General features: G+C 42.1%; 1 pseudogene; it reads left to right on the top strand.

Annotated features, from left to right (window-relative positions):
* The first annotated feature begins 15119 nt into the window (after window positions 1-15119).
* Window positions 15120-18730, top strand: LOC147965250 (uncharacterized; annotated as a pseudogene).
* The last annotated feature ends 9035 nt before the right edge of the window (window positions 18731-27765 follow it).

Raw genomic sequence — 27765 nt, 5'->3', positions numbered from 1 at the left:
ATCTATAATTGTTTTATTGTTCCATGCCAATATTCTACAACTTTCATATACTTTTGGCAACTTTTTATACTATTTTTGGGACTAACATATTGATCCAGTGCCCAGTGCCAGTTCCTGTTTGTTGCATGTTTTTTGTTTCGCAGAATATCCATATCAAACGGAGTCCAAACGGGATAAAAACTGACGGAGATTTTTTTTGGAATATATATGATTTTTAGGAAGAAAAATCCACGCGAGACGGTGCCCGAGGTGACCACGAGGCAGGGGGCGCGCCCCTGACCCTCGTGGGCCACCCGTAAGGTGGTTGATGCCCTTCTTTCGCCGCAAGAAAGCTAATATCCGGATAGAGATCGTGTTAAAATTTCAGCCCAATCAGAGTTACGGATCTCCGGGAATATAAGAAAAGGTGAAAGGGAAGAATCTGAGAACGCAGAAACAGAGAGAGAGACAGAGAGACATATCCAATCTCGGAGGGGATCTCGACCCTCCCATGCGATGGAGGCCACGGACCAGAGGGGAAACCCTTCTCCCACCTAGGGAGGAGGTCAATGAAGATGAAGAAGGAGGGGGGCTCTCTCCCCCTCGCTTCCGGTGGCACCGGAGTGCCACCGGGGGCCACCATCATCACCGTGATCTACACCAACACCTCCGCCATCTTCACCAACATATCCATCACCTTCCCCCCTCTATCTACAGCGGTCCACTCTCCCACAGCCCGATGTACCCTCTACTTGAACATGGTGCTTTATGCTTCATATTATTATCCAGTGATGTGTTGCCATCCTATGATGTCTGAGTAGATTTTCGTTGTCCTATCGGTGGTTGATGAATTGCTATGATTGATTTAATTTGCTTGTGGTTATGTTGCTGTCCTTTGGTGCCCATCATATGATTGCAAATGTGGATCACACCCTAGGGTTATTTGTATGTTGATAGGACTATGTATTGGAGGGCAAGAGTGACAGAAGCTTCAACCTAGCATAGAAATTGATGCATACTGGATTGAAGGGGGACCAATATACCTTAATGCTATGGTTGGGTTTTACCTTAATAAACATTAGTAGTTGCGGATGCTTGCTAATAGTTCCAATCATAAGTGCATAGAATTCCAAGTCAGGGATGACATGCTAGCAGTGGCCTCTCCCACATAATACTTGCTATCGGTCTAGTAAAGTAGTCAATTGCTTAGGGACAATTTCACAACTCCTACCACCACTTTTCCACACTCGCTATATTTACTTTATTGTTTCTTTATCTAAACAGCCCCTACTTTTTATTTACGTACTCTTTATTATCTTGCAAACCTATCCAACAACACCTACAAAGTACTTCTAGTTTCTTACTTGTTCTAGGTAAAGCGAACGTCAAGCGTGCGTAGAGTTGTATCGGTGGTTGATAGAACTTGAGGGAATATTTGTTCTACCTTTAGTTCCTCGTTGGGTTCGACACTCTTACTTATTGAAAACTGCTGCGATCCCCTATACTTGTGGGTTATCAAGACCTTTTTCTGGCGCCATTGCCGGGGAGCAATAGCGTGGGGTGAATATTCTCGTGTGTGCTTGTTTGCTTTATCACTAAGTAATTTTTATTTGCTGTTCTTAGTTGTTTTCTATCTTTAGTTATGGGTAGGAAATGCAAAATACCAAAAAAAATTAGTTGTACCTACTGAACCAATGGTTGAAGAACCACTCAAAATCTATCACACTGCTGAAGCTTATTACTTGGATCATCTTCGATCCATATGTGCTCGTGCTGAAACCCCAACTAGCTTAGTTGAGGGCAAATCTTTAGATGAGCATGCTTGTTATGTGCGACACCGAATATCTGAAAAGGGGAAAATTCTATTGGGTCAAATTCATCGTTTGCAATGATATGCTTGGAATTGATGTGAAATATACGATTTTACTTGTTGTTCTAAAAACCCTAAGAAACACCTTCCCTGCCAATGTGAGTTTAGTGATAATGGAATCGTATCTTCGTATGCTAAGGGTGTTTATAGTTACTATGATGTTCAATAAATTGAAGAATTTGTTGCTTTTAAGGGTGCTTGCGAAATTCCTTCTTTGATTGAAAAGTATGGTGCTACTCTTTACAAATCTAAATTTTTTGCCATACTTAAATATTGCTATGATAATTATGCTTCTAATGCCTATGTTGAACCATATATTGAGGACTACTCCGCTGTCCAAGAAGTGACTAATATTTTGCAGGAGTCTATGGAAGAAGAAATTGATGAAACTATGAGCTCATTGGATGAAAAAGATGATGAGGAGAGCGAAGAACAAAAGGAGGAAGAGCGGATTAGCTACCCGTGCCCACCTTCTAATGAGAGTAACTCTTCAACTCATACATTGTTTAATTTCCCTTCGTGCTTACCGGAGGATGATTGCTATGATCATTGTTATGATCCCGTTGATTCTCTTGAAATATCCCTTTTTGATGATGCTTGCTATACTTGTGGCCAAGATGCCAATATGAATTATGCTTATGGAGATGAACTTGTTATAGTTCCTTATGTTAAACATGAAATTGTTGCTATTGCACCCACACATGATAGTCCTATTATCTTTTTGAATTCTCCCGACTACACTATATCGGAGAAATTGCCCTTATTAAGGATTATATTGATGGGTTGCCTTTTACCGTTGCACATGATGATTTTGATGAATATAATATGCATGTGCTTGCTGCTCCTACTTGCAATTATTATGAGAGAGGAACTATATCTCCACCTCTCTATGTTTCCAATATGATAAAATTGCAAGAAACTGTTTATACTATGCATTGGCCTTTACTATGTGTGCATGAATTGTTCTTTTATGACATGCCGATGCATAGGAAGAGAGTTAGACTTCGTCATTACATGATATATGTTACCTTGTGCTCACCACTAAATTACAAATCACTGTTAATTAAAATTGGCTTTGATATACCTTGGGATCCGGGTGGATCCATTACATGAGCACTATATGCCTAGCTTAATGGCTTTAAAGTGCCAGGGAGACAACCCAGAAGTTTTAGAGAGTCATTTATTTCTGTTGAGTGCTTTTATATAGTTTAAAAACAACAAAAATAAAGAGGGGAACCCAAAACTTTTTCAAAAAGGAAAGCAAAAGTGAGAAAGACAAAGCATTGTTGAAGTGGGAGCTAGCCTTGAACTTTGTTCATGCTCATGGAAACTTTGTGAATCTTGATTACAGAAACTTTTCAATAAAAATAATTATCCCCTTGTACAATTCCATTGTATTATAAAAATAATGTTCCAAGGTTTGCCTTTAGGATGTTTAGATTTGCTTGATGGTTTGTACGGTGCAGGACAGAAACTTTGGCTGTAACGCGCGATTTTACATTTTTAGTTGGAATGTCAAACAGTTCTGATTGTTTTTGCACTATCTTCCTATACAAATTGTTTATTTTTCCTAATTTTGGTATAAGTTTTCAAGTATCAGAACTATGGTGAATGTTCAGATTATTACAGACTGTTCTGTTTTAGACAGATTTTGTTTTTGATGCATAGTTTGCTTGTTTTGATGAACTATCGATTCATATCACTGGATTAAGCCATGAAAAAGTTATATTACAGTAGACACAATGCAGAAACAAAATATGAATTGGTTTGCAACAGTACTTAGAGTAGTGATTTGCTTCATTATACTAACGGATCTTACCGAGTTTTCTGTTGAAGTTTTGTGTGGATGAAGTGTTCGATGATCGAGAAGGTCTTGATGTGAGAAGAAGGAAGAGAGGCAAGAGCTCAAGCTTGGGGATGCCCGAGGCACCCCATGTAAATATTCAAGGAGACTCGAGCATCTAAGCTTGGGGGTGCCCTGGAAGGCATCCCCTCTTTCTTCAACAAGTATCGGTATGTTTTCGGGTTCGTTTCGTTCATGTGATATGTGCAATCTTGGAGCGTCTTTTGCATTTAGTTTTCATCTTTCTTTTATGCACCATGCTGGTACGAGATAGTCCTTAGTTGATTTATAGAATTCTCATTGCACTTCACTTATATCTTTTGAGTATGGCTTTATAGAATGCTTCATGTGCTTCGCTTATGTCATTTGAAGTTTGGATTGCCTGTTTCTCTTTACATAGAAAACTGCCATTTGTAGAATGCTCTTTTGCTTCACTTAGATTTGTTAGGGCACTGGCATATCTTTTGTAGAAAGAATTAAACTCTCTTGCTTCACTTATATCTATTTAGAGAGATGACAGGAACTGGTCATTCACATGGTTAGTCATAAAATCCTACATAAAACTTGTAGATCACTGAATATGATATGTTTGATTCCTTGCAATAGTTTTGCGATATAAAGATGATGATATTAGAGCCATGCTAGTGGGTAGTTGTGGATTGTAGAAATACTTGTGTTGAGGTTTGTGATTCCCGTAGCATGCACGTATGATGAACCATTATGTAACGAAGTCGGAGCATGATTTATTTATTGATTGTCTTCCTTATGAGAGGCGGTCGGGGACGAGCGATGGTCTTTTCCTACCAATCTATCCCCCTAGGAGCATGCGCGTAGTACTTTGTTTCGATGACTAATAGATTTTTGCAATAAGTATGTGAGTTCTTTATGACTAATGTTGAGTCCATGGATTATATGCACTCTCACCCTTCCACCATTGCTAGCCTCTCTAGTACCGCGCAACTTTCGCCGGTACCATAAACCCACCATATACCTTCCTCAAAACAGCCACCATACCTACCTATTATGGCATTTCCATAGCCATTTTGAGATATATTGCCATGCAACTTCCATCATCATCATATACATGACTTGGGCATTCATTGTCATATTGCTTTGCATGATCGTAAGATAGCTAGCATGATGTTTTCATGGCTTGTCCGTTTTTTGATGTAATTGCTACGCTAGATCATTGCACATCCCGGTACACCGCCGGAGGCATTCATATAGAGTCATATCTTTGTTCTAGTATCGAGTTGTAATATTGAGTTGTAAGTAAATAAAAGTGTGATGATCATCATTATTAGAGCATTGCCCCAGTGAGGAAAGGATGATGGAGACTATGATTTCCCCATAAGTTGGGATGAGACTCCGGACTTTACAAAAAAATAAAAGAGGCCAAAGAAGCCCAAATAAAAAAAGGCCAAAGAAGCCCACCAAAAAATTAAAGAAATAGAAAAAATAAAAAATGAGAGAAAAAGAGAGAAAGGGCAGTGCTACTATCCTTTTTCCACACTTGTGCTTCAAAATAGCACCATGTTCTTCATATAGAGAGTCTCTTGAGTTATCACTTTCATATACTAGTGGGAATTTTCATTATAGAACTTGGCTTGTATATTCCGATGATGGGCTTCCTCAAATGCCCGAGGTCTTCATGAGCAAGAAAGTTGGATGCACACCCACTTAGTTTCAGTTGGAGCTTTCATACACTTATAGCTCTAGTGCATCTGTTGCATGGCAATCCCTACTCACTCACATTGATATCTATTGATGGGCATCTCCATAGCCCGTTGATACGCCTAGTTGATGTGACACTATCTTCTCCTTTTTGTCTTCCCCACAACCACCATTCTATTCCACCTATAGTGCTATGTCCATGGCTCACGCTCATGTATTGCGTAAAAGTTGAAAAGGTTTGAGAACGTCAAAAGTATGAAACAATTGCTTGGCTTGTCATCGGGGTTGTGCATGATGTGAATATTTTGTGTGGTGAAGATGGAGCATAGCCAGCCTATATGATTTTGTAGGGATAGCTTTCTTTGGCCATGTTATTTTGAAAAGACATGATTGCTTTATTAGTGGGCTTGAAGTATTATTGTTTTTATGTCAAATGATAGACTATTGCTTTGAATCACTTGTATCTTAATATTCATGCCATGATTAGATATGTGATCAAGATTATGCTAGGTAGCATTCCACATCAAAAATTATTATTTTTATCATTTAACTACTAGAGGACGAGCAGGAATTAAGCTTGGGGATGTTGATACGTCTCCATCGTATCTATAATTTTTGATTGTTCCATGCCAATATTCTACAACTTTCATATACTTTTGGCAACTTTTTATACTATTTTTGGGACTAACATATTGATCCAGTGCCCAGTGCTAGTTCCTGTTTGTTGCATGTTTTTTGTTTCGCAGAATATCCATATCAAACGGAGTCCAAACGGGATAAAAACTGACGGAGATTTTTTTGGAATATATATGATTTTTGGGAAGAAAAATCCACGCGAGACGGTGCCCGAGGTGGCCACGAGGCAGGGGGCGCGCCTGCCCCCCTGGGCGCGCCCCTAACCCTCGTGGGCCACCCATAAGGCGGTTGATGCCCTTATTTCGCCGCAAGAAAGCTAATATCCGGATAGAGATCGTGTTAAAATTGCAGCCCAATTGGAGTTACGGATCTCTAGGAATATAAGAAACGGTGAAAGGGAAGAATATGAGAACACAGAAACATAGAGAGACAGAGAGACAGATCCAATCTTGGAGGGGCTCTCGCCCCTCCCACGCCATGGAGGCCATGGACCAGAGGGGAAACCCTTCTCCTACCTAGGGAGGAGGTCAAGGAAGAAGAAGAAGGAGGGGGCTCTCTCCCCCTCACTTTCGGTGGCATCGGAGTGCCACCGTGGGCCATCATCATCACCGCGATCTACACCAACACCTCTGCCATCTTCACCAACATCTCCATCACCTTCCCCCCTCTATCTACAGCAGTCCACTCTCCCGCAACCCGCTGTACCCTCTACTTAAACATGGTGCTTTATGCTTCATATTATTATCCAATGATGTGTTGCCATCCTATGATGTCTGAGTAGATTTTCGTTGTCCTATCGGTGGTTGATGAATTGCTATGATTGATTTAATTTGCTTGTGGTTATGTTGCTGTCCTTTGGTGCCCATCATATGATTGCGCGCGTGGATCACACCCTAGGGTTAGTTGTATGTTGATAGGACTATGTATTGGAGGGCAAGAGTGACAGAAGCTTCAACCTAGCATAGAAATTGATGCATACGTGATTGAAGGGGGACCAGTATACCTTAATGCTATGGTTGGGTTTACCTTAATGAACATTAGTAGTTGTGGATGCTTGCTAATAGTTCCAATCATAAGTGCATAGAATTCCAAGTCAGGGATGACATGCTAGCAGTGGCCTCTCCCACATAATACTTGTTATCGGTCTAGTAAAGTAGTCAATTGCTTAGGGGCAATCTTGCAACTCCTACCACCACTTTTCCACACTCGCTATATTTACTTTATTGCTTCTTTACTTACAACAGCCCCTACCTTTTATTTACTTGCTCTTTATTATCTTGCAAACATATCCAAGAACACCTACAAAGTACTTCTAGTTTCATACTTGTTCTAGGTAAAGCGAACGTCAAGCGTGCGTAGAGTTGTATCGATGGTCGATAGAACTTGAGGGAATATTTGTTCTACCTTTAGCTCCTCATTGGGTTCGACACTCTTACTTATTGAAAACTGTTGCGATCCCCTATACTTGTGGGTTATCAATTATGTATTGCTATACAACTCTCGTTTAAGATTTTTTGCAGGAAAACTTCTCTCTAAGTGGGAAGGACCTTACGTTATCGAGGAGGTCTATCGTTCCAGTGCCATAAAAATCAACAACTTCGAAGGCACAAATCCGAAGGTGGTGAACGGTAAAAGAATTAAACATTATATATCAGGTAACCCCATAAATGTTGAAAGTTGAAACCAATGTTATTGAAACTGTAACCCCGGAGGAATACATAAGGGACACTTTCCAGAACGTTCCTGACTCCGAAAAGGAATAGGTATGTGGTACGGTAAGTAAACCGACTCCAAAATAGTTTTTAAGGCAATATTTCTTCGTTTTGGAATATTTAGAAAAATAGAAAGATAAGTAGCAGTTCGGAAAGGACACAAGGGCTCCACGAGGGTGGAGGGCGCGCCCTACCCTACTGGGCGCGCCCCCTACCTCGTGGGCACCTCGTGTGCTCTCCGGTCTCCGTTTTCGTACACGGCACGTATTTTGGTCGGTAAAAATTCAATATATAATCTCCCGGGGGTTTTGACTCCCGTATCACGCAAAAATCTCCTGTCTTTGTTTCGAGCTATTTTCTGTCAGGGTTGTCAAGGCCAGGCACTATGTCGTCTCCCTCCTCCAACCATGAGGGCAACGATTCTTGGCGAATGAAGATAGAGCTGAAGAGAGAAGAACCCATGGAGATCAACAAGGATGAAGGGATAAAGAAGGCCATGGAGGACCAAGTTCCGGCAACAGAAGACACCCTTCAACTGGATCACTATCTTCTTACCCCAACAGAAATCGGAGCTTTCAAGATGATTGAATTAGCTCGTATACAAAATAAGTATCTCACACGTGAAAATATTTTGTTGAAGGAGCATATCATCGCACTCAAGGGCATTATCCACAAGTTAGAAGATCTCCTACGCTCGATATGCGACTATCCATCATCAACAACTCCACCTTCTTCACCAACAAAGGAGACATAATCACATGGGTATGGGCACTCCCCTTGGCAACTACCAAGCTTGGGGGAGTGCCCCGGTATCGTATCACCATCACTTTTATCTTTACCGTTTTTCTTAGTTCGATCCTTTTGGCAATATCTTGATCTGGTAGAATAAAAGTTCTTAGTATGTGATAACCCACAAGTATAGGGGATTGCAACAATTTTCGAGGGTAGAGTATTCAACCCAAATTTATTGATTCGACACAAGGGGAGCCAAAGAATATTCTCAAGTATTAGCAGCTGAGTTGTCAATTCAACCACACCTGGAAACTTAGTATCTGCAGCAAAGTATTTAGTAGCAAAGTAATATGATAGTAGTGGTAACAGTAGCAAAAGGTAACAATAGTAAAAGTAATGTTTTTGGTATTTTGTAGTGATGATAGCAATAGCAACGGGAAAGTAAATAAGCGAAGAACAATATATGGAAAGCTCGTAGGCAATGGATCGGTGATGGAGAATTATGCCCGATGTGGTTCATCATGTAACAGTCATTACCTAGGGTGACACAGAACTAGCTCCAGTTCATTGATATAATGTAGGCATGTATTCCGAACATAGTCATACGTGCTTACGGAAAAGAACTTGCATGACATATTTTGTCCTACCCTCCCGTGGCAGCGGGGTCCTTACGGAAACTAAGGGATATTAAGGCCTCCTTTTAATAGATAACCGGAATGAAGCATTGACACATAGTGAATACATGAACTCCTCAAACTACAGTCCTCACCGGTAAGTATCCCGATTATTGTCACTTCGGGGTTAACGAATCATAACACATAATAGGTGACTATAGACTTGCAAGATAGGATCAAGAACACTCATATATTGATGAAAACATAATAGGTTCAGATCTGAAATCATGGCACTCGGGCCCTGGTGACAAGCATTAAGCATAGCAAAGTCATAGCAACATCAATCTCAGAACATAGTGGATACTAGGGATCAAACCCTAACAAAACTAACTCGATTACATGATAGATCCCATCCAACCCATCACCGTCCAGCAAGCCTACAGTGGAATTACTCACGCAAGGCGGTGAGCATCATAAAATTGGTGATGGAGGATGGTTGATGATGACGATAGCGACGGATTCCCCTCTCCGGAGCCCCAAACGAACTCCAGATCAGCCCTCCCGAGAGGTTTTAGGGCTTGGTGGCGGCTCCGTATCGTAAAACGTGATGAATTCTTCTCTCTGATTTTTTTCTCCCCGAAACACAATATATGGAGTTGGAGTTGGAGTCGGAGAGGCATCAGGGGGCCCACGAGGTAGGGGGCGCGCCCCCCACCCTCGTGGACATGTGGTGGGCCCCCTGGCCTTCATCTTTTGCAGGTATTTTTCATATATTTTCCAAAAAGTTGCTCCATGAAGTTTCAGGTCATTCCGAGAACGTTTGTTTCTGCACATAAATAACACCATGGTAATTCTGCTGAATACAGCGTCAATCCGGGTTAGTTCCATTCAAATCATGCAAGTTAGAGTCCAAAACAAGGGCAAAAGTGTTTGGAAAATTAGATACAACGGAGACGTATCAACTCCCCCAAGCTTAAACCTCTGCTTGTCCTCAAGCAATTCAGTTGACAAACTAAAAGTGATAAAGAAAAACTTTTACAAACTCTGTTTGCTCTTGTTGTTGTAAATATGTAAAGCCAGCATTCAAGTTTTCAGCAAAGATTATAACTAACCACATTCACAATAACGCATAGGTCTCAAGTTTACTCATATCAATGGCATAATCAACTAGCGAGCAATAATAATAAATCTCGGATGACAACACTTTCTCAAAACAATCATAATATGATATAACAGGGTGGTATCTCGCTAGCCCTTTCTAAGACCGCAAAACATAAATGCAGAGCACCTTTAAAGATCAAGGACTGACTAGACATTGTAATTAATGGTAAAAGAGATCCAGTTAAGTCATACTCAATGTAAACTAACAGTAATGAATGCAAATGACAGCGGTGCTCTATAACTGGTGCTTCTTAATAAGAGGATGATGACTCAGCATAAAAGTAAATAGATAGGCCCTTCGCAGAGGGAAGCAGGGATTTGTAGAGGTGCCAGAGCTCAGTTTTGAAATAGAGGTGAATAATATTTTGAGCGGTATACTTTCATTGTCAACATAACAACCAAGAGATGGCAACACCTTCCATGGTACACTCAATATAGGCGGTTCCCAAACAGAATGGTAAAGTTTATACTCCCCCTTCGACCAACAAGCATCAATCCATGGCTTGCTCGAAACAACGAGTGCCTCCAACTAACAAGAGTCCCAGGGGAGTTTTGTTTGAAATTATTTTGATTTAGTTTGCATAAAGCATGAGACTGGGCATCCCGGTGACCAGCCATTTATCTCATGAGTGAGGAGCGGAGTCCACTCCTCTTGAGAATAACCCGCCTAACATGGAAGATACGGACAACCCTAGTTGATACATGAGCTATTCGAGCATACAAAACATGATATTTATTTGAAGGTTTAGAGTTTGGCACATACAAATTTACTTGGAACGGCAGGTAGATACCGTATATAGGTAGGTATAGTGGACTCATGTGGAATAACTTTGGGGTTTAAGGGATTGGATGCACAAGCAGTATTCCCGCTTAGTACAGGTGAAGGCTAGCAAAAGACTGGGAAGCGACCAGCTAGAGAGCGACAACAGTCATGAACATGCATTAAAATTAATCAACACCGAATGCAAACATGAGTAGGATATAATCCACCATGAACATAAATATCGTGAAGGCTATGTTGATTTTGTTTCAAGTACATGCGTGAACATGTGCCAAGTCAAGTCACTTAAATCATTCAGAGGAGGATACCACCCTATCATACCACATCACAACCATTTTAATAGCATGTTGGCACGCAAGTTAAACCATTATAACTCATAGCTAATCAAGCATGGCACAAGAAACTATGATCTCTAGTTGTCATTGCAAACATGTTTATTCATAATAGGCTGAATCAGGAACGATGAACTAATCATATTTACAAAAACAAAAGAGGTCGAGTTCATACCAGCTTTTCTTATCTCAGTCAGTCCATCATATATTGTCATAATTGCCTTTCACTTGCACGACCGAATGATGTGAATAATAATAATAGTGCGCGTGCATTGGACTGAGCTAGAATCTGCAAACATTCAATAAACAGGAGAAGACAAGGCAATATGGGCTCTTTTGTCAGATCAACATTTATGCATACAAGAGCCACTTCAACAATTTAATCATGGTCTTCTCCTATCGACCCCCAAAGAAAAGAAAAGAAATAAAACTATTTACATGGGAAAGCTCCCAACAAGCAAAAGAAGAACATGAAATCTTTTTGGGTTTTCTTTTTAATTACTAGTACAAGCATGGAAAGTAAACTAATTAAAAGCTACAACTGGTTTTTTTTGTTTTTCTTAAGGTTTATTAAACACACAAGAAGAAGGCATAAAAAGGAAATTAAACTAGCATGGATGATACAATGAAAAAGTATGAGCACCGACATCTAGCAATGAGTGTGTGAACATGAATGTAATGTCGGTGGGAAATACGTACTCCCCCAAGCTTAGGCTTTTGGCCTAAGTTGGTCTATGGCCACGGCTGGCCTGGCGGATATCCATAATAGTAGTTGGGGTCATACTGAGATGAAGAAGAGGAAGACTCCGATTGCCACTGGCTGACAATCATCTCCGGATCCCACTGGTAATTAGACTATCGTGAAGGATCAACTTGTGGTTCCGGCTCTGGCTCCATGGCTGGTGCAGGGTTCCGATAGGCGTGAATAGCCTTTAACGGAACAAGGTACTGGCCTGCAGATAAATCAAACAAAGATGGAGCAGGTAGGGTAATAGTCTCAGGATGATGTTTATTAATGAACAATTGGTATTTAAGCTCTCCTTCCCTATTCTTAACAATAAAATCATGTGCCACCATACTTTTATAATCTAGATAAACACAAGGTGATGCGGAGCATCCTATGGACATCACCATGTCAAGAGTCCATTTGGCAAGTGACACGTTCCACATCTACTTCATACATACAAAGGTGAATCATCTCCTTTACACGTGTCCACTTGTACCTCTCGAGGATGGTATACTACTTGACCCCTCTCTCGTATGCATACATAGGTGTGAGCGGAGCTACACATTCATCGAGGAGGAGTCGAAGAAGAACAGAACATCTACACCATCCAAGAGGGGAGCCTGGAAGCGGAGAAGGAGGCGCCAAGAAGAAGGCAGTAGCTCCCAGGCGACCCCGTGCGCACGGGCCCCTCCGACCCCGTGCCCACGGGCCTCCCAGGCTGGCGGTTCTGGAGACCCCGTGCGCACGGGCGTGTACCGTGCCCACGGGCCTCATGGACCCCGTGTGCACGGGCCCTTGCGTCAGGTCTCTGGATACCCCATGCGCACGGGCTCCACTTACCCCGTGCGCACGGGGCCCCCTGTGTGTTCCTGCGGGCTTTGCCCATGTAATCCCCATTTCGCCCCTGCTTACCCCTTCATCCCTTGGACCTATATATACTCCTTCATCTCCTCCATTTAGACTAAGCTAAGAATAGATCTAAACACTAGAGCTTAGCTCATGTATCTCCCCTTCTGGGATTCCTCTTGAGAGAGAGACACTCCATTGGAGTTCAAGGCCTCCATTGGAGAAGATCCCTAGTGGATGAAGACCCCCTTGTGGGAAGGATCTATCTAGATCATCAAGCCCTCATCTCCTTCATAGGATTTGGGATGAACTCTACCATGTATCTTATTTCCCTTTGATTGTTCATGTACCTTGTGGATCTTGTGTGTTTGATTGTCTAGTGGATGTGTGATTGGACTTGTTCTTGAGTGTTCCTCTTGTTTTCCCTCTTGTGTTCATCTTGTTCTTGGGGATTCCCCCTCCAATTCGTGAAAGATCTCCACTTAGGGTTCCACCCTATATCATTTTGGTATCGTGAGCCAAGGTTTCTCATGAAATTGGAGCCCCCCTCTTTGTTTTTCTAGCCTAATTTTGCTTGTTCTTAGCCAATTTCGAAAATTCCCCACAAAAAGAGCCATAACAAATTTTTTGTGATTTGAAGTTTCTTGTGAGTTTTTGTTGATTTTGATCCATGGATCTGGTGTCTAGCAAGTAGATCTAACTCCTATTGCGTCCCCATACCCCAATTTTTTCTTTCCCCCATCGAATTTGACAAGAAAATCGTGAATTTTCCGCCTACCCCGTGCCCACGGGCTCCCCACCCCGTGCCCACAGGCCCCCGCGAAGTCTCTGCTGACCCCGTGTCCTCGGTATGTGTACCGTGCGCACGGGACCCCATGTCCATGGGCCTTGGACCCCATGCGCACGGCCCTCCCAGAATCAGCCGCGTCCACTTTACGTTTTCGGTCATAACTTCCACTCCCGAACTCCGATTTTGGTGTTATTAGGCTCGTTGAAAAGCTAGCGACGTGCCCGAGCTGCTCATCTTGGTTTTACCACCATTTGACTCCATAAAATTTCCTCCATATTTGCATCTTTTGCATAGCCCCTACGCCATAGCTTCCGCACCACCACACACAACTTCCGCAAACTAACCCATTTTGGTTTTTTTGGTATTTGTGGTTGTTGGAGTTGTGATTTGAGTCTCCTAAGGTGTTTCGGCTACTTAGGGACGGTTACATCTTCATCCACCACCGGTGACTTGTATCGGTTCATCGACTACATCCACCACGAGCTTCCACATCGACGACGACCATCCATCCTTTGAGACCATCTTCAACCGGAAGCAAGGCCGGTTACCCACCGACTTCGTAAAAGGTTAAGTGTGACAAAGGTATCCATTCCGTCATAAACTTTTCCTTCCTTGCCATTACATCTTGATAGCCCCACCATCTTTGCGCATACCTTCATACCTATTTGAGACTAGCTATCCGAGTATTGCCGGGCTTCGTGAAAACTTGTGCACCATAGTGATACGATATCATATTGTTGCATCATTGGATATATCATATAGTGCAATTGTTTACTCCTGTGCATATCTTGTGATATTTATATCATGTTTGTGGTTGAGGCTCAATAAGAAAAGTGGAAAGGAAGAGAAGAGCAAAAAAAAGCTTTTAAGCAAGAAAGAGAATAATCATAAGCTTATAAGCAAAAGAGAGTTGAGCATGAAAAGATATACTTGTGCATGAGGATACATGGAATAGGTAACATTTAGCTTGCATGCATATAGGTTGGTGCCAAGTGGTGAATCGTGCCCAAGTGTGCAATCAAGCTAGTGCTCTCCTAGTGTTTGTGCAACACGAGCTTAGTCTTCATTAGGCAATCTTGTATTGCTCATCCCTATAGTTGCACAAGCCTCATTATCCCACCGTGTGTGTTTCTTTATTGCCCTCCTCTATATTTGTGATCACTTGCTTTGCATTTTGAGTCCTTTGGATTTATTTCAACATTTACAATATCTTGGACTTCAATTTGCATGAAATTTGTGCCACTTGTCCTAACCAAGCCACTCGATAAGCTTTTACTTGTAGGTGTGAGTGAACAAGTCCGGTACCAATTCCACTATTCTTTCATCTCACATTGAGTGATACGAGATACATCCTCAACTTTGGGAAAAGGTAGCTTGGTATTGTTTATCTCATTTCCTACTCACCTTTGCTCGAGTTTTGTGATGGATAGGCAAGACATTTCACCTCCAGTCTACAACCACGACGACGAGTTCGATGCTATGAAGAATGTCATCAACGCCAAGATGGACAAGCAAATGGAGGAGCTCAAGGCCCTCATCAAGAACCGCAAGAGGTCTTCCTCATCTTCGAGAAGACGCTCAAGTGCAAAGACTTCCATGCTACCATCTCCGGCAAGTACACACAAGCATCGACATCGACAAGACCATGAAGAACGACATACTAGATGAGAGTTGGCTTCTCTGCCACCCCCGTGCACACGGGCCCTCGACCCCCATGCACACGGGACCCCGTGCACACGGCCTCCATCACCCCCGTGCGCACGGGCCATACAGTACAACAGCATCGACTACAAGGCTACGGCTTCTTCAACACCTTTGGCATCTTCGCCAAGTGACTTCACGGCATCTTCGCCTTCGTACGTATGACATCTTCGCCTACTCCATGAGCTCAAGTCCACTACTCCCTCGAGCTACTATGACCTCGACACCAACCACGATATTCCTTTCTATGGGACTCTGGAACCCGAGGAGTATCTCGAGTGGGAGCGTTTGATGGACGACTACCTCAAGCTACATCAAGTCCCTCCCGAAGATCACGTGAAGTGCGCCTCAAGAAACTTCCACGACTACGCGTCCACATGGTGGCTTCACACACTTTCGGAGAGCTACGACATGAGTTGGCCCAAGACGAAGAAAGCTATGCGGCGAGAGTTCGTGCCTCCAACCTACACGGAACAACTTCTACGCCAATTGGAGAACACAATCCAAGGATCCAAGTCCATCAACGAGTACTTCAAGGAGATGAAGCATGCCTTGCGACGTGCCGGCGTGGACGACCCCATGTCAATGAAGTTCCACTTCATGATGGGATTGAACAACGACATCTCGAAGCCTATCTTCCTCGAGAACTACAAGTCCCTCGACGACAACTACATTGGTGCTCTCAAGGCGGAACAAGAACTCATGAAGGCCAAGGCTTCTCCACCCCAAGCACACTTCTCGAAGACCAAGCTCCAACACGACGAGCATGAGGCTAGTACAACCATGATGTCCAAGCCCGACGAGCTCCAAGACGATGCTCCCAAGTTCGACTTCACCGCCATCCCTCTTTGTGGTATTGACGATGCCGAGTCTCCTATGACTCTTTTTCAAGACGATGCGGCGATGAGTTCAACTACGGAGACCTTCAACGACCAAGCTTTGGAGGCGAGCGACACGGTGGCGAGCAAGTATGATGCTTCCATATTAGGAGGCGAGAGTGATGATGTACCATCTTCGGCCTTCATCCATGGCGACGGCGATGAGATGGTTGAGTATGTCACCTCGACCACGGCGACGCATGATGACTTGAGTGACTTTTGCCACCATATTGAGAGTGAGAGTGACTTCACCACTAGCCCCATATATGATGTGTTTCCACAATTCCCATGTGAGTAGAGCCACAACCCCCACCTCTTGAGTGAGAAGAGTGACTCCACCATATGTGAGTTTGAGTGCACCTATTGTGAGGGAGTGAGTGAACCACCACATAGAGAGAGTGAGGTAGTTGATAGGGCATGAAAGGCCACTATGATTTCTAATGACTTGACCTCTACCTCTATAGTGTCTTCTCATTTGGTGCTAGGTCCCTTATATGATGATGCGCCGATTCTCGGCGACTTTGTCCTACCTTTGGACAACGATGTCCATGGTGGAATATGATGCATCCCCACATGGTTCCATCAAGTTGATGATGATGACCACCATTTGGTCTTTACCACCTCACCTACACCACTTGAGTGGAATGGCAAAGGTAACATAGGTGAAGGTGATGCTCTTGTCCCACTAGTGGACTATCATGACATTGATTGCTTGCATGATGTTGATCCCCCTATTGCCATGTTTCATGCTAGTGTGACTTCCCCATGTGATGATTTACCCATTTATGATGAGTATGATGATTGCCATGTGGAGTCTATTAGTTGCGATGCCATGTTACATAGGATTTCTTGTGCTAATTCTCTCGGTCACATCATGTTTGCCAATCCGCTTGACTTGTCATATGCTATGCATGAGATCGATCACATGTCATATTTGCAATCTCTTCATAGTGACTATGCATATGCCATTAAGATTAACCCAATTTGCACTTATGGCATAGATGACAAGCCCATGGTTATTGGCATTTGTTTTTCTTGTGATGATATTGATATACCCCCTTTGCATCATTTATCTCATATGCCATGCCATAACCACCTAGCTTCGGATATGCATTGTTTTGGATATTGTCCATTTTCTCCATATGACGTTTCCAACATTGCTCATGAGGAGACCCCCATAGTTTCCTCATACATTTTAGGAGATTTTGATTCATCCCATTCATTGCATGATCCCAATACTTGTGCGCACCATATGCTTTCCATGAATTATGTGCCATATACTTGCATTCTCAATTTGTGTCCCCATCGTGTCATACACAATAACTATTCTTTCATGATGGATGGCATGTTCTTATACCATGCATCAAATTTCTTTGAGTGATGCTTATCTTGTGCTAACTCACACATGCACATACACATCATGATGGATGATGTGTACATTTACCACACACACAATTTCTTTCGTTTGTGTCTCCTTTGTGTAGGTACCCATGAATTCTTGTCAACCTCGCAATCCCACGAGTTGACAAAACGAGCTCTAGGGAGCAACGATGACTTGGGATCCCATGGATTGTCTTTCCCACCGCTCTCTTCGCGCAAAGACTTCGCGCATTTCTTCTACATGGCCCTCCCTTGGCTATGGGTTATTATCCATTACCTATTCTATGCCCATCTTGCCATGTTCACTTTGCATGATATGTTCATTACTATGCCTTTGCCATGCATTCGTGACCCATGCTTTGCATTACACATGATGATTGATTCTCATACTTGTATGTGTATTTGCAAGCTTGGTGGAGATATTGCTTGTTATTGTCATGTTTGCTTTGTGCCCCATACCTATGATGATACTTTCATCTTGCTTTGTGTTCGTGCTTGCGATATGTCATGTGCATTGCCTATGCCTATGATTTTCTCACATGACATGATTGCCATGATTTCCTCTAGTATGTTGCATCTTCACACTACTAGCTTGCACGACTTGTTTCTGATGATTGCTTGCCTTGTTGCATCACCGATGACTCATACTTGCTCACTTCATGCGGTTGATGACAACCATTTACATGCTTTGCATATGATTGTTATTGCTTCTTGTCATATATCTCCATGTGTTGCCTCTCTCATGCTAGATGATTTGCCATGTATTGAGTGCAATTATGCCTTTAGTCTTCATAATGAGTTTGCCCCCATAGCATTCTCACATATATTTGGAGATTTTGACATATTCCTTATGAAGCATGCTTGTCTTACCTCTTTGCACCATATACCTAGTGCCATGAATATTGCCATTGTTGCATCATATTCTTCACGCACTTGTGCTTCTAATGGTTATGTGCAAGAGAAGAGAACTATCATGATGGATGATGTGTTTATCTACCATGCGCATACATTCTTTCTTTTGTTGTGTGCATGTGTAGGATACTTGGACTTCGTGTCAACTTCCACGTCACGTGAGTTGACAATCCGAGCTCTTGAAAGCGAACCACCTTCTACCATGATGATTCTACATCACACTTGCTCGTACTTCGGCATTGTGAAGGACGCACAAGAACATGCTTTCAAGGTGATATCCTTCTCTTTTGAGAACCCCCAAACCATGAGCATGCATATTGCGGATCATACTACTTGTGTTGCTTGCACCATGAGACTTATTGTTCATCATCATATATATGCCTTGTGTGTTGCATCCAATTCTTGGATTACTTGCTCCTCTCATATGTTTGGTTGCAACAATGTCATCACTTCACATATGCCATGTCCCATCGATTGCTACATGCTTGCCTTGATTTCCTCACACATGATGAACACTTGCTCTTTCTATTGTGTTGAGTGCCACACTATATTCACTACACCCAATGCACATTATGCTTGGATTGTCTTGCACTTGACCCATGTGTTTAGACACCTCATTATACTTGGTGTTGTGAATGATTCATATGCCTACCATAGACCTTTTGTTGAGCACACTGCGCATTCTTGCTATGATCTTGAGGTTGATGCTTGTTCACTTGTCACACATATTTGCATCTCGACCTCCCATTTGCATACTTGTTTCCATGATGTCCTTGATTGTGCTCACCTTATATGCTTAAATGCCATGCCACACTTATTTGTCAAACCATATGCTATGCTTGATGACAACACTTGTTGGGTGAATCACCTCTTGAATGCTTGGTTTTGCTCTTACGCCAACCACATTTGTTTTTCCAAGTGCTTGTTATCTTTGCTCCTTTTGAAGGAATTACAAGACGGTACGACATCGGAGAGTGCCCATTTGGAACTACAAGATGATGAATGCTTGGTGATCGTCCACTACTACACGACAACATCATCTCTTTCCCATGGTGATTTGGATTTCGGTCCGAGGTCGGATCTTTCCCAAGGGGGAGGGGATGATGCGGAGCATCCTATGGACATCACCATGTCAAGAGTCCATTTGGCAAGTGACACGTGCCACATCTACTTCATACATACAAAGGTGAATCATCTCCTTCACACGTGTCCACTTGTACCTCTCGAGGATGGTATACTACTTGACCCCTCTCTAGTATGCATACATAGGTGTGAGCGGAGCTACACATTCATCGAGGAGGAGTCGAAGAAGAAGAGAACATGTACACCATCCAAGAGGGAAGCCTGGAAGCAGAGAAGGAAGCGCCAAGAAGAAGGCAGTAGCTCCCAGGCGACCCCGTGCGCACGGGCCCCTCCGACCCCGTGCCCACGGGCCTCCTAGGCTGGCGGTTCTGAGGACCCCGTGCGCACGGGCGTGTACCGTGCCCACGGGCCTCACGGACCCCGTGCGCACGGGCCCTTGCGTCAGGTCTCTGGATACCCCATGTGCATGGGCTCCACTTACCCCGTGCGCACGGGGCCCCCTGTGTGTTCCTGCGGGCTTTGCCCATGTAATCCCCATTTCGCCCCTGCTTACCCCTTCATCCCTTGGACCTATATATACTCCTTCATCTCCTCCATTTAGACTAAGCTAAGAATAGATCTAAACACTAGAGCTTAGCTCATGTATCTCCCCTTCTGGGATTCCTCTTGAGAGAGAGACACTCCATTGGAGTTCAAGGCCTCCATTGGAGAAGATCCCTAGTGGATGAAGACCCCCTTGTGGGAAGGATCTATCTAGATCATCAAGCCCTCATCTCCTTCATAGGATTTGGGATGAACTCTACCATGTATCTTATTTCCCTTTGATTGTTCATGTACCTTGTGGATCTTGTGTGTTTGATTGTCTAGTGGATGTGTGATTGGACTTGTTCTTGAGTGTTCCTCTTGTTTTCCCTCTTGTGTTCATCTTGTTCTTGGGGATTCCCCCTCCAATTCGTGAAAGATCTCCACTTAGGGTTCCACCCTATATCACGAGGCAACACTTTTTCTTCCTTCTCATAATGCCTAATAGGTATGTTAAAATGTGCAGCCAGGCGTGAAGCATAGATGCCTCCAAAGATGGGGCCCTTGGTACAGTTCAGACTTAACCGTTTGGCAATAATGCCACCCATACTAACAGAGTTATCACCATATAAACCATGGAGCAAAATAATAATATCAGGGATACTAAGGTTTCCACAGTTTCCGCGACCAATTAAACAACGACTAGCAAATAATGCAAAAAACGTAAAACAGGAAAATGTATGCTAGTGATTCATGCATCGGAAACCTTCCTTGTTTCCCCTACAGTGATAGTATCAATAAACCCCTCCACATCATCGCGATGCGGTTCTTCTGTCTTGCCCTCAAAAGGGACTAAACAAACCCGACAAAAATCATAAAGTGGCATCTCCTTATGCTCATCATATAAATAAAACTGCACCGTAGGTGGTGAGCTGCTATAATGGAAATGGAAGTTTTGCAGAAAGATATTTGTGAGTAAGAGATACTGATCGCATTGGTCGTAGAGGAAAGCGGTGAGGCCTGCTTTCTTAACCAATTCATGAAAATCTTCATAAATCCCGGCTGCTCTCAAGAAATCATCGGAAGGCCATTCACATGTCCGAACCTCCGCGGTGCGAGGCAGATTATACTTAGGCTTCGGTGCCTTTTCCTTCAAGCTTTGGCTCGATGAGCCCCTCAAAAGTCTCCTCATCATTTTCTGAAAAATTCTGAAATTTTTAGTAACTTCAAAATAAAAGTAAACCAAACTCAATAATATTGATAGCAACTACTCCTACAAGTGCCTAGGGCCTATATCATGCATCAAAACTACTTTTGACCATATAAATTTGACATGCAAGCTCAAGAAAAGGGTCACCTAAGCAGCAAAAATTTGCAATGAATAAAGCACTAGAACAAAAACTAATTGGACCAATGGAGGAGTCACATACCAAGGAACAATCTCCCCAAGCAGTTTTGTGAGAGGTGCTTTGAGCAAGGAGATCGAAAATGGCAGCAAGATGAGCTAGAACTCGTGCTTGAGCTGGATATTCGTGTTTGTGGGAGGAAGATGAAGTGTGTGGGTGCAAGAATAAGTGGAGGAGGGCCACCGTGGGCCCATGAGGCAGGGGGCGTGCCCTCCACCCTCGTGGGCAGGTGGTTGACCCCCCTGCTGCGTTCTCAGTGCCAAATATTCTCAAATATTCTGGAAAAAATCATATTTAAATTTCAGGGCATTTGGAGAACTTTTATTTTCGGGGTATTTTATATTGCACGGATAATCAGACAACAGACAGAAAAATATTATTTTTATTTTATTTAATATAAATAACAGAAAGTAAAAGTGGGGTACAGAAGGTTGTGCCTTCTAGTTTCATCCATCTCATGCTCATCAAAAGGAATCCACTAACAAGGTTGATCAAGTCTTGTTAACGAACTCATTCCGAATAACATGGAACCGAAGAAATTTCGAATAACACTATGTTACCTCAACGGGGATATGCACATCCCCAATAATAAGAATATCATATTTCTTCTTGACAGTAGGTAGAGGAAATTCAAAACCTCCAAATATGATCGATGGACTTTTTCCAATAGAGTTGATACTATGAACTTGAGGTTGTTTCCTCGGAAAGTGTACCGTATGCTCATTACCATTAACATGAAAGGTGACATTGCCTTTAGTGCAATCAATAACAGCCCCTGCAGTATTCAAAAAGGGTCTTCCAAGAATAATAGACATACTATCGTCCTCGGGAATATCAAGAATAACAAAGTCCGTTAAAATAGTAACGTTTGCAACTACAACATGCACATCCTCACAAATACCGACAGGTATAACAGTTGATTTATTAGCCATTTGCAAAGATAATTCAGTAGGTGTCAACTTATTCAAATCAAGTCTATGATATAAAGAGAGAGGCATAACACTAACACCGGCTCCAAGATCACATCAAGCAGTTTTAACATATTTTCTTTTAATAGAGCATGGTATAGTGGGTACACTGGGATCTCCAAGTTTCTTAGGTATTCCACCCTTAAAAGTATAATTAGCAAGCATGGTGGAAATTTCAGCTTCCGGTATCTTTCTTTTATTTGTAACAATATCTTTCATATACTTAGCACAAGGATTCATTTTGAGCATATCAGTTAATCGCACACGCAAAAAGATAGGTCTAATCATTTCAGCAAAGCGCTCAAAATCCTCATCATCCTTTTTCTTGGATGGTTTGGGAGGAAAAGGCATGGGTTTCTGAACCCAAGGCTCTCTTTCTTTACCATGTTTCCTAGCAACAAAGTCTTTCTTATCATAATGTTGATTCTTTGATTGTGGGTTATCACGATCAACAACAGGTTCAATTTCTATATCATTATCATTACTAGGTTGAGCATCATCATGAACATTATCATTAAAATTATCACTAGTTTGAGGTTCATTACCAGATTGAGTTTCAGCATCAGAAATAGAAATATCATTTGGATTCTCAGGTGTTTCAACAATAGGATCACTAGAAGCATGTAAAGTCCTATCATTTTTCTTTTTCTTCCTTTTAGAAGGACTAGGTGCATCTATATTATTTCTCTGAGAATCTTGCTCAATTCTCTTAGGGTGGCTTTCAGGATACAAAGGTTCCTGAGTCATTTTACCACCTCTAGTCATAACTCTAACAGCATTATCATTATTCTTACTATTCAATTCATTGAGCAAATCATTTTGAGCCGTAAGTACTTGTTCTACTTGAGTGGTAACCATAGAAGCATGTTTACTAATAAGTTTAAGTTCACCTTTGACATTAGCCATATAATCACCCAAGTGTTCAAGCATATTTGAATTGTATTTCAATTGTCTACCAAAATAAGCATTAAAATCTTCTTGCTTAGCCATAAATTTATCAAACTCATCTAAGCATGGGCTAGCAAACTTAGTAAATGGGATTTCAGCTTTATCACATCTATAGAGAGAATTTACCTTTACTACCGTGTCGGGTTATCAAGACCATGAGTTTCTTCAATAGGTAAAGGATTAAGATCATATGTTTCTTCAATAGGAGGTAAATTCTTAACATCTTCAGCTTTAATACCTTTTTCTTTCATTGATTTCTTTGCCTCTTGCATATCTTCAAGACTGAGAAATAGAATAACCCTCTTATTCGGAGTTGGTTTAGGAATAGGCTCAGGAATCGGCTCCGGAGGTGTCCAACTATTTTCATTTTTCAGCATATTATTCAATAGAATTTCAGCTTCATCTGGTGTTCTTTCCCTAAAAATAGAACCAACACAACTATCCAGGTAATCTCTGGAAGCATCGGTTAGTCCATTATAATAGATATCAAGTATTTCATTTTTCTTAAGAGGATGATCAGGCAAAGCATTAAGTAATTGGAGAAGCCTCCCCCAAGCTTGTGGGATACTCTCTTCTTCAATTTGCACACAATTATATATATATCCCTTAAAGCAGCTTGTTTCTTATGAGCAGGGAAATATTTAGCAGAGAAGTAATAAATCATATCCTGGGGACTACGCACACAACCAGGATCAAGAGAATTAAACCATATCTTAGCATCACCCTTTAATGAGAACGGAAATATTTTAAGGATATAAAAGTAACGAGTTCTCTCATCTTTAGTGAACAGGGTGGCTATATCATTCAGTTTAGTAAGATGTGCCACAACAGTTTCAGATTCATAGCCATGGAAAGGATCAGATTCAACCAAAGTAATTATATCAGGATCAACAGAGAATTCATAATCCTTATCGGTAACACAGATAGGGGAAGTAGCAAAAGCAGGGTCAGGTTTCATTCTAGCATTTAGAGATTGCTTGTTCCATTTAGCTAATAACCTCTTAAGTTCGTTTCTATCCTTGCAAGCTAAAATAGCTAAAGAAGCTTCTTGATCAAAAACATAACCCTCAGGAATAACAAGTGATTCTTCATCATCACTTTCATCAGTATTATCAGATTCAATATTTTCAATCTCTCTAGCCCTAGAAATTTGTTCATCAAGAAATTTACCAAGTGGCACAGTAGTATCAAGCATAGAAGTAGTTTCATCATAAGTATCATGCATAGCAGAATGGCATCATCAATAACATGCAACGTATCAGAACGAATAGCAGAAGCAGGTATAGGTGTCGCAAGCTTACTCAAAACAGAAGGTGAATCAAGTGCAGAGCTAGATGGCAGTTCCTTACCTCCCCTCGTAGTTGAGGGATAAATCTTGGTTCTTGGATCTTTCAAGTTCTTCATAATGATAAGCAGATATAAATCCCAAGTGACTCAAAGAATAGAGTTGTGCTCCCCGGCAACGGCACCAGAAAATGGTCTTGATAACCCACAAGTATAGGGGATCGCAACAGTTTTCGAGGGTAGAGTATTCAACCCAAATTTATTGATTCGACACAAGGGGAGCCAAAGAATATTCTCAAGTATTAGTAGCTGAGTTGTCAATTCAACCACACCTGGAAACTTAGTATCTGCAGCAAAGTATTTAGTAGCAAAATAATATGATAGTAGTGGTAATGGTAGCAAAAGGTAACAATAGTAAAAGTAATGTTTTTGGTATTTTGTAGTGATGATAGCAATAGCAATGGGAAAGTAAATAAGCGAAGAACAATATATGGAAAGCTCGTAGGCAATGGATCGGTGATGGAGAATTATGCCAGATGCGGTTCATCATCTAACAGTCATAACCTAGGGTGACACAGAACTAGCTCCAGTTCATTGATATAATGTAGGCATGTATTCCGAACATAGTCATACGTGCTTATGGAAAAGAACTTGCATGACATCTTTTGTCCTACCCTCCCGTGGCAGCGGGGTCCTTATGGAAACTAAGGGATATTAAGGCCTCCTTTTAATAGAGAACCGGAACAAAGCACTAACACATAGTGAATACATGAACTCCTCAAACTGCGGTCATCACCGGTAAGTATCCCGATTATTGTCACTTCGGGGTTAACGGATCATAACACATAATAGGTGACTATAGACTTGCAAGATAGGATCAAGAACACTCATATATTGATGAAAACATAATAGGTTCAGATCTGAAATTATGGCACTCGGGACCTAGTGACAAGCATTAAGCATAGCAAAGTCATAGCAACATCAATCTCAGAACATAGTGGATACTAGGGATCAAACCCTAACAAAACTAACTCGATTACATGATAGATCCCATCCAACCCATCACCGTCTAGCAAGCCTACGATGGAATTACTCACGCACGGCGGTGAGCATCATGAAATTGGTGATGGAGGATGGTTGATGATGATGATGGCGACGGATTCCCCTCTCCGGAGCCCCGAACGGACTCCAGATCAGCCCTCCCAAGAGGTTTTAGGGCTTGGCGGCGGCTTCGTATCGTAAAATGCGGTGATTTATTCTCTCTGTTTTTTCTCCCCGAAACTCAATATATGGAGGTGGAGTTGGAGTCGCAAGCTTACTCAAAACAGAAGGTGAATCAAGTGCAGAGCTAGATGGCAGTTCCTTACCTCCCCTCGTAGTTGAGGGATAGATCTTGGTTTTTGGATCTCTCAAGTTCTTCATAATGATAAGCAGATATATATCCCAAGTGACTCAAAGAATAGAGCTATGCTCCCCGGCAATGGCGCCAGAAAATAGTCTTGATAACCCACAAGTATAGGGGAACGCAACAGTTTTCGAGGGTAGAGTATTCAACCCAAATTTATGGATTCGACACAAGGGGAGCCAAAGAATATTCTCAAGTATTAGCATCCGAGTTGTCAATTCAACCACACCTGGAAACTTAATATCTGCAGCAAAGTGTTTAGTAGCAAAGTAATATGATAGTAGTGATAATGGTAGCAAAAGGTAACAGTAGTAAAAGTAATGTTTTTGGTATTTTGTAGTGATGATAGCAATAGCAACGGAAAAGTAAATAAGCGAAGAACAATATATGGAAAGCTCGTAGGCAATGGATCGGTGATGGAGAATTATGCCCGATGCGGTTCATCATGTAACAGTCATAACCTAGGGTGACACAGAACTAGCTCCAGTTCATTGATATAATGTAGGCATGTATTCCGAATATAGTCATACATGCTTATGGAAAAGAACTTGCATGACATCTTTTGTCCTACCCTCCCGTGGCAGCAGGGTCCTTACGGAAACTAAGGGATATTAAGGCCTCCTTTTAATAGAGAACCGGAACAAAGCATTAACATAGAGTGAATACATGAACTCCTCAAACTACGGTCATCACCGGTAAGTATACCGATTATTGTCACTTCGGGGTTAGCGGATCATAACACATAATAGGTGACTATAGACTTGCAAGATAGGATCAAGAACACTCATATATTGATGAAAACATAATAGGTTCAGATCTGAAATCATGGCACTCGGGCCCTAGTGACAAGCATTAAGCATAGCAAAGTCATAGCAACATCAATCTCAGAACACAGTGGACACTAGGGATCAAACCCTAACAAAACTAACTCGATTACATGATAGATCCCATCCAACCCATCACCGTCTAGCAAGCCTACGATGGAATTACTCACGCACGGCGGTGAGCATCATGAAATTGGTGATGGAAGATGGTTGGTGATGACGATGGCGACAGATTCCCCTCTCCGGAGCCCCGAACGGACTCCAGATCAGCCCTCCCGAGAGGTTTTAGGGCTTGGCGGTGGCTCCATATCGTAAAACGTGATGAATTCTTCTCTCTGATTTTTTCTCTCCCCGAAACACAATATATGGAGTTGGAGTTGGAGTTGGAGAGGCATCAGGGGGCCCACGAGGTAGGGGGGCGCGCCCCCACCCTCGTGGACAGGTGGTGGGCCCCCTGGCCTTCATCTTTTGTAGGTATTTTTCATATTTTCTAAAAAGTTGCTTCATGAAGTTTCAGGTCATTCCGAGAACGTTTGTTTCTGCACATAAATAACACCATGGTAATTCTGCTGAAAACAACGTTAGTCCGGGTTAGTTCCATTCAAATCATGCAAGTTAGAGTCCAAAACAAGGGCAAAAATGTTTGGAAAAGTAGATACGACGGGGACGTATCAGTATGATCTAGTTGTGAGTTTTGCTTTATAATCCTTCTATGTAATTGAGTTTGTGGGCTATATAATAAATATTAGTGTTGAGT

This window comes from Triticum urartu, chromosome 6A (assembly GCF_056163025.1).
Source record: "Triticum urartu cultivar PI428250 chromosome 6A, HENAU_Tu73, whole genome shotgun sequence".
NCBI classification, from domain to species: domain Eukaryota; kingdom Viridiplantae; phylum Streptophyta; class Magnoliopsida; order Poales; family Poaceae; genus Triticum; species Triticum urartu.
This window is presented reverse-complemented; position numbering and strand designations above follow the sequence as displayed.